Source organism: Heterodontus francisci, unplaced genomic scaffold (assembly GCF_036365525.1).
Source record: "Heterodontus francisci isolate sHetFra1 unplaced genomic scaffold, sHetFra1.hap1 HAP1_SCAFFOLD_156, whole genome shotgun sequence".
NCBI lineage: Eukaryota > Metazoa > Chordata > Chondrichthyes > Heterodontiformes > Heterodontidae > Heterodontus > Heterodontus francisci.
Window position 1 is genome coordinate 1678566 of NW_027142350.1, and position 6965 is coordinate 1685530.

Below are 6965 nucleotides of genomic sequence, written 5' to 3' on the forward strand. Positions count from 1 at the left end.
TTGTGACTTGGTGTCAGTGTATGTCTTTGCTACTTGGTGTAAGTGTATGTCTATGTTACTTGGTATCAGTGCATGACTTTGTTACTTGGTGTCAGTGTATGTCAAAATAGTTGGTGTAAGTTTATGTCTTTGTTACTTGTTGTAATTGTCTGTCTTTAGTACCTGGTGTCAGTGTATGTCTGTGTTACTTGGTGTAAGTGTGTGTCTTTGTTACTTGGTGTAAGTGTATGTCTTTGTGACTTGGTGTAAGTGTATGTCTTTTTTACTGGGTGTCAGTGTGTGTCTGTGTTACTTGGTGTCAGTGTATCTCTGTGTTACTTGGTGAAGTGTATGTCTTTGTTACTTGGTGTCAGTGCATGTCTTTGTTGCTTGGTGTAAGTGTGTGTCTGTGTTACTGGGTATCAGTGTATGTCTTTGTTGTTTGGTGTCAGTGTATGTCTTTGTGAATAGGTGTCAGTGTATGTCTTTGTTACTGGGTGTCACTGTATGTCTTTGTGACTTTGTGTCAGTGTCTGTCTTTGTTACTGGGTGTCTGTTAATGTCTTTGTTACTTGGTGTCAGTGTATGTCTTTGTTACTTGGTGTCAGTGTATGTCTGTGTTACTTGGTGCAAGTGTGTGTCTTTGTTACTTGGTGTATGTGTGTGTCTGTGTCACCTGGTATCAGTGTATGTCTTTGTTACTTGGTGTCAATGTATGTCGTTGTTACTTGGTGTAAGTGTGTGTCTGCGCTACTTGGTATCAGTGTATGTTTTTGTTACTTGGTGTAAGTGTGTGTCTGTGTTACTGGGTAACAGTGTACGTCTTTGTTACTTGGTGTCAGTGTATGTCTGTGTTACTTGGTGTAAGTGTGTGTCTTTGTTACTTGGTGTAATTGTATGTCTTTGTTACCTGGTGTCATTGTATGTCTGTGTTACTTGGTGTAAGTGTATGTCTTTGTTACTTGGTGTCAGTGTATGTCTTTGTAACGTGCTGTCAGTGTCTGTCTTTGTTACTGGGTGTCAGTGTCTGTCTTCGTTACTTGGTGTCAGTGTTTGTCTTTGTTACCGTTTGTCAGTGTCTGTCTTAGTGACTTGGTGTCAGTGTATGTCTTTGTTACTTGGTGTCAGTGTCTGTCTTTGTTACTTGTTGTCAGTGTCTGTCTTTGTTACTTGGTGTAAGTGTGTGTTTGTGTTACTGGGTATCGGTGTATATCTTTGTTACTTGGTGTAAGTGTGTGTCTGTGTTACTGGGTATTATTGAATGTCTTTGCTACATGTTGACAGTGTATGTCTGTGTTACTTGGTGTAATTGTGTGTCTTTGTTACTTGGTGTAATTGTATGTCTTTGTTACTTGGGGTTAGTGTATCTCTGTGTTACTTGGTGTAAGTGTATGTCTTTGCTACTTGGTGTCAGTGTATGTCTTTGTTACTTGGTGTAAGTGTGTGTCTGTGTTAATTGGTGTAAGTGTGTGTCTGTGTTACTTGGTATCAGTGTATGTCTTTGATAATTTCTGCAAGTGTGTGTCTGTGTTACTGGGTAACAGTGTATGTCTTTGTTACTTGGTGTCAGTTTATGTCTGTGTTACTTGGTGTAAATGTGTGTCTTTGTTACTTGGTGTAATTGTATGTCTTTGTTACTTGGTGTCAGTGCATGTCTTTGTTACTTGGTGCAAGTGAGTGTTTGTGTTACTTGGTGTAAGTGTGTGTCTGTGTTACTTGGAATCAGTGTATGTCTGTGTTACTTGGTGTAAGTGTGTGTCTGTGTTACTTTGTAACAGTGCATGTCTTTGTTACTTGGTGTCAGTGTATGTCTGTGTTACTTGGTGTAAGTGTGTGTCTGTGTTACTGGGTAACAGTGTATGTCTTTGTTACTTGGTGTCAGTGTATGTCTGTGTTGCATGGTGTAAGTGTGTGTCTTTGTTACTTGGTGTAAGTTTATGTCTTTGTTACTTGGTGTCAGTGTATGTCTGTGTTACTTTGTGTAAGTGTTTGTCTTTGTTACTTGGTGTCAGTGTTTGTCTTTGTTACATTGTGGAAGTGTGTGTCTGTGTTACTGGGTATCAGTGTATGTCTTTGTGACATGGAGTCAGTGTATGTCTATGTTACTGGGTGTCAGTGTATGTCTTTGTGACTTGGTGTCAGAGTGTGTCTCTGTTAGTCTTTGTTACTTTGTGTCAGTGTCTGTCTGTGTATGTCTTTGTTACTGTGTGTCAGTGTTTCTCTATGTTACTGGGTGTCAGTGTGTGTTTGTTTGTGTTACTGGGTGCCAGTGTGTGCCTGTGTTACTTGGTGTAAGTGTACGTCTTTGTTTCTTGGTGTCAGTGGATGTCTTTGTTACTTGGTGTCAGTGTTTGTCTTTGTTACTTGGTGTCAGTGTATGTCTTTGTTACTGGGTGTCAATGTATGTCTTTGTTACTTGGTGTAAGTGTGTGTCTGTGTTACTGGGTATCAGTGTATGTCTTTGTTTCTTGGTGTCAGTGTATGTCTTTGTTACTTGGTGTCAGTGTATGTCTGTGTTGCTGGGTATCAGCGCATGTCTTTGTTACATGGTGTCAGTGTATGTCTGTGTTACTTGGTGTAAGTGTGTGTCTTTGTTACTTGGTGTAAGTTTATGTCTTTGTTACTTGGTGTCAGTGTATGTCTGTGTTACTTTGTGTAAGTGTTTGTCTTTGTTACTTGGTGTCAGTGTTTGTCTTTGTTACATTGTGGAAGTGTGTGTCTGTGTTACTGGGTATCAGTGTATGTCTTTGTGACATGGAGTCAGTGTATGTCTATGTTACTGGGTGTCAGTGTATGTCTTTGTGACTTGGTGTCAGAGTGTGTCTCTGTTAGTCTTTGTTACTTTGTGTCAGTGTCTGTCTGTGTATGTCTTTGTTACTGTGTGTCAGTGTTTCTCTATGTTACTGGGTGTCAGTGTGTGTTTGTTTGTGTTACTGGGTGCCTGTGTGTGCCTGTGTTACTTGGTGTAAGTGTACGTCTTTGTTTCTTGGTGTCAGTGGATGTCTTTGTTACTTGGTGTCAGTGTTTGTCTTTGTTACTTGGTGTCAGTGTATGTCTTTGTTACTGGGTGTCAATGTATGTCTTTGTTACTTGTTGTAAGTGTGTGTCTGTGTTACTGGGTATCAGTGTATGTCTTTGTTTCTTGGTGTCAGTGTATGTCTTTGTTACTTGGTGTCAGTGTATGTCTGTGTTGCTGGGTATCAGCGCATGTCTTTGTTACATGGTGTCAGTGTATGTCTGTGTTACTTGGTGTAAGTGTGTGTCTTTGTTACTTTGTGTTATTGTATGTCTTTGTTACTTGGTGTAAGTGTGTGTCTGTGTTACTGGGATCAGTCTATGTGTTTGTGACTTGGTGTCAGTGCATGTCTTTGTTACTGGGTGTCAGTGTATGTCTTTGTTACTTGGTGTAAGTGTGTCTCTGTGTTTCTGGGTATCAGTGTAGGTCTTTGTGACTTGGTGTCAGTGTATGGCTTTGTTACTGGGTGTCAGTGTCTGTCTTTGTGACTTGGTGTCTGTGTGTGTCTGTGTTACTGGGTATCAGTGTATGTGTTTGTGACTTGGTGTCAGTGTATGTCTTTGTTACTGAGTGTCAGTGTGTGTCTTTGTGACTTGGTGTCAGTGTATGTCTTTGTTAATTGGTGTGAGTGTATGTGTTTGTTACTTGGTGTCAGTGTATGTCTTTGTTACTTGTTGTAAGTGTGTGTCTGTGTTACTGGGTGTAATTGTATGTCTTTGTTACTTGGTATCAGTGTATGTGTTTGTGACTTGGTGTCAGTGTATGTCTTTGTTACTGGGTGTCAGTGTGTGTCTTTGTGACTTGGTGTCAGTGTATGTCTTTGTTACTTGGTGTAAGTGTGGGTCTGTGTTACTTGGTATCAGTGTATGTCTTTGTTACTTGGTGTATGTGTGTGTCTGTGTTACTGGGTATCAGTGTATGTGTTTGTGACTTGGTGTCAGTGTATGTCTTTGTTACTGGGTGTCAGTGTGTGTCTTTGTGACTTGGTGTCAGTGTATGTCTTTGCTACTTGGTGTAAGTGTATGTCAAAATAGTTGGTGTAAGTTTATGTCTTTGTTACTTGTTGTAATTGTCTGTCTTTAGTACCTGGTGTCAGTGTATGTCTGTGTTACTTGGTGTAAGTGTGTGTCTTTGTTACTTGGTGTAAGTGTATGTCTTTGTGACTTGGTGTAAGTGTATGTCTTTTTTACTGGGTGTCAGTGTGTGTCTGTGTTACTTGGTGTCAGTGTATCTCTGTGTTACTTGGTGAAGTGTATGTCTTTGTTACTTGGTGTCAGTGCATGTCTTTGTTGCTTGGTGTAAGTGTGTGTCTGTGTTACTGGGTATCAGTGTATGTCTTTGTTGTTTGGTGTCAGTGTATGTCTTTGTGAATAGGTGTCAGTGTATGTCTTTGTTACTGGGTGTCACTGTATGTCTTTGTGACTTTGTGTCAGTGTATGTCTTTGTTACTGGGTGTCAGTTAATGTCTTTGTTACTTGGTGTCAGTGTATGTCTTTGTTACTTGGTGTCAGTGTATGTCTGTGTTACTTGGTGCAAGTGTGTGTCTTTGTTACTTGGTGTATGTGTGTGTCTGTGTCACCTGGTATCAGTGTATGTCTTTGTTACTTGGTGTCAGTGTATGTCGTTGTTACTTGGTGTAAGTGTGTGTCTGCGCCACTTGGTATCAGTGTATGTTTTTGTTACTTGGTGTAAGTGTGTGTCTGTGTTACTGGGTAACAGTGTACGTCTTTGTTACTTGGTGTCAGTGTATGTCTGTGTTACTTGGTGTAAGTGTGTGTCTTTGTTACTTGGTGTAATTGTATGTCTTTGTTACCTGGTGTCATTGTATGTCTGTGTTACTTGGTGTAAGTGTATGTCTTTGTTACTTGGTGTCAGTGTATGTCTTTGTAACGTGCTGTCAGTGTCTGTCTTTGTTACTGGGTGTCAGTGTCTGTCTTCGTTACTTGGTGTCAGTGTTTGTCTTTGTTACCGTTTGTCAGTGTCTGTCTTAGTGACTTGGTGTCAGTGTATGTCTTTGTTACTTGGTGTCAGTGTCTGTCTTTGTTACTTGTTGTCAGTGTCTGTCTTTGTTACTTGGTGTAAGTGTGTGTTTGTGTTACTGGGTATCAGTGTATATCTTTGTTACTTGGTGTAAGTGTGTGTCTGTGTTACTGGGTATTATTGAATGTCTTTGCTACATGGTGACAGTGTATGTCTGTGTTACTTGGTGTAATTGTGTGTCTTTGTTACTTGGTGTAATTGTATGTCTTTGTTACTTGGGGTTAGTGTATCTCTGTGTTACTTGGTGTAAGTGTATGTCTTTGCTACTTGGTGTCAGTGTATGTCTTTGTTACTTGGTGTAAGTGTGTGTCTGTGTTACTTGGTGTAAGTGTGTGTCTGTGTTACTTGGTATCAGTGTATGTCTTTGATAATTTCTGCAAGTGTGTGTCTGTGTTACTGGGTAACAGTGTATGTCTTTGTTACTTGGTGTCAGTTTATGTCTGTGTTACTTGGTGTAAATGTGTGTCTTTGTTACTTGGTGTAATTGTATGTCTTTGTTACTTGGTGTCAGTGCATGTCTTTGTTACTTGGTGCAAGTGAGTGTTTGTGTTACTTGGTGTAAGTGTGTGTCTGTGTTACTTGGAATCAGTGTATGTCTGTGTTACTTGGTGTAAGTGTGTGTCTGTGTTACTTTGTAACAGTGCATGTCTTTGTTACTTGGTGTCAGTGTATGTCTGTGTTACTTGGTGTAAGCGTGTGTCTTTGTTACTTGGTGTAAGTGTATGTCTTTGTGACTTGGTGTAAGTGTATGTCTTTTTTACTGAGTGTCAGTGTGTGTCTGTGTTACTTGGTGTCAGTGTATCTCTGTGTTACTTGGTGAAGTGTATGTCTTTGTTACTTGGTGTCAGTGTATGTCTGTGTTGCGTGGTGTAAGTGTATGTCTTTGTTACTTGGTGTGAGTGTATGTATTTGTTACTTGGTGTCATTGTATGTCTTTGTTACTTGGTGTAAGTGTGTGTCTGTGTTACTGGGTAACATTGTATGTCTTTGTTACTTGGTGTCAGTGTATTTCTGTGTTCATTGGTGTAAGTGTGTGTCTTTGTTACTTGGTGTAATTGTATGTCTTTGTTACTTGGTATCAGTGTATGTGTTTGTGACTTGGTGTCAGTGTATGTCTTTGTTACTGGGTGTCAGTGTGTGTCCTTGTGACTTGGTGTCAGTGTATGTCTTTGTTACTTGGTGTAAGTGTGGGTCTGTGTTACTTGGTATCAGTGTATGTCTTTGTTACTTGGTGTATGTGTGTGTCTGTGTTACTGGGTATCAGTGTATGTGTTTGTGACTTGGTGTCAGTGTATGTCTTTGTTACTGGGTGTCAGTGTTTGTCTTTGTGACTTGGTGTCAGTGTATGTCTTTGCTACTTGGTGTAAGTGTATGTCTATGTTACTTGGTATCAGTGCATGTCTTTGTTACTTGGTGTCAGTGTATGTCAAAATAGTTGGTGTAAGTTTATGTCTTTGTTACTTGGTGTAATTGTCTGTCTTTAGTACCTGGTGTCAGTGTATGTCTGTGTTACTTGGTGTAAGTGTGTGTCTTTGTTACTTGGTGTAAGTGTATGTCTTTGTGACTTGGTGTAAGTGTATGTCTTTTTTACTGGGTGTCAGTGTGTGTCTGCGTTACTTGGTGTCAGTGTATCTCTGTGTTACTTGGTGAAGTGTATGTCTTTGTTACTTGGTGTCAGTGCATGTCTTTGTTGCTTGGTGTAAGTGTGTGTCTGTGTTACTGGGTATCAGTGTATGTCTTTGTTGTTTGGTGTCAGTGTATGTCTTTGTGAATTGGTGTCAGTGTATGTCTTTGTTACTGGGTGTCACTGTATGTCTTTGTGACTTTGTGTCAGTGTATGTCTTTGTTACTGGGTGTCAGTTTATGTCTTTGTTACTTGGTGTCAGTGTATGTCTTTGTTACTTGGTGTCAGTGTATGTCTGTGTTACTT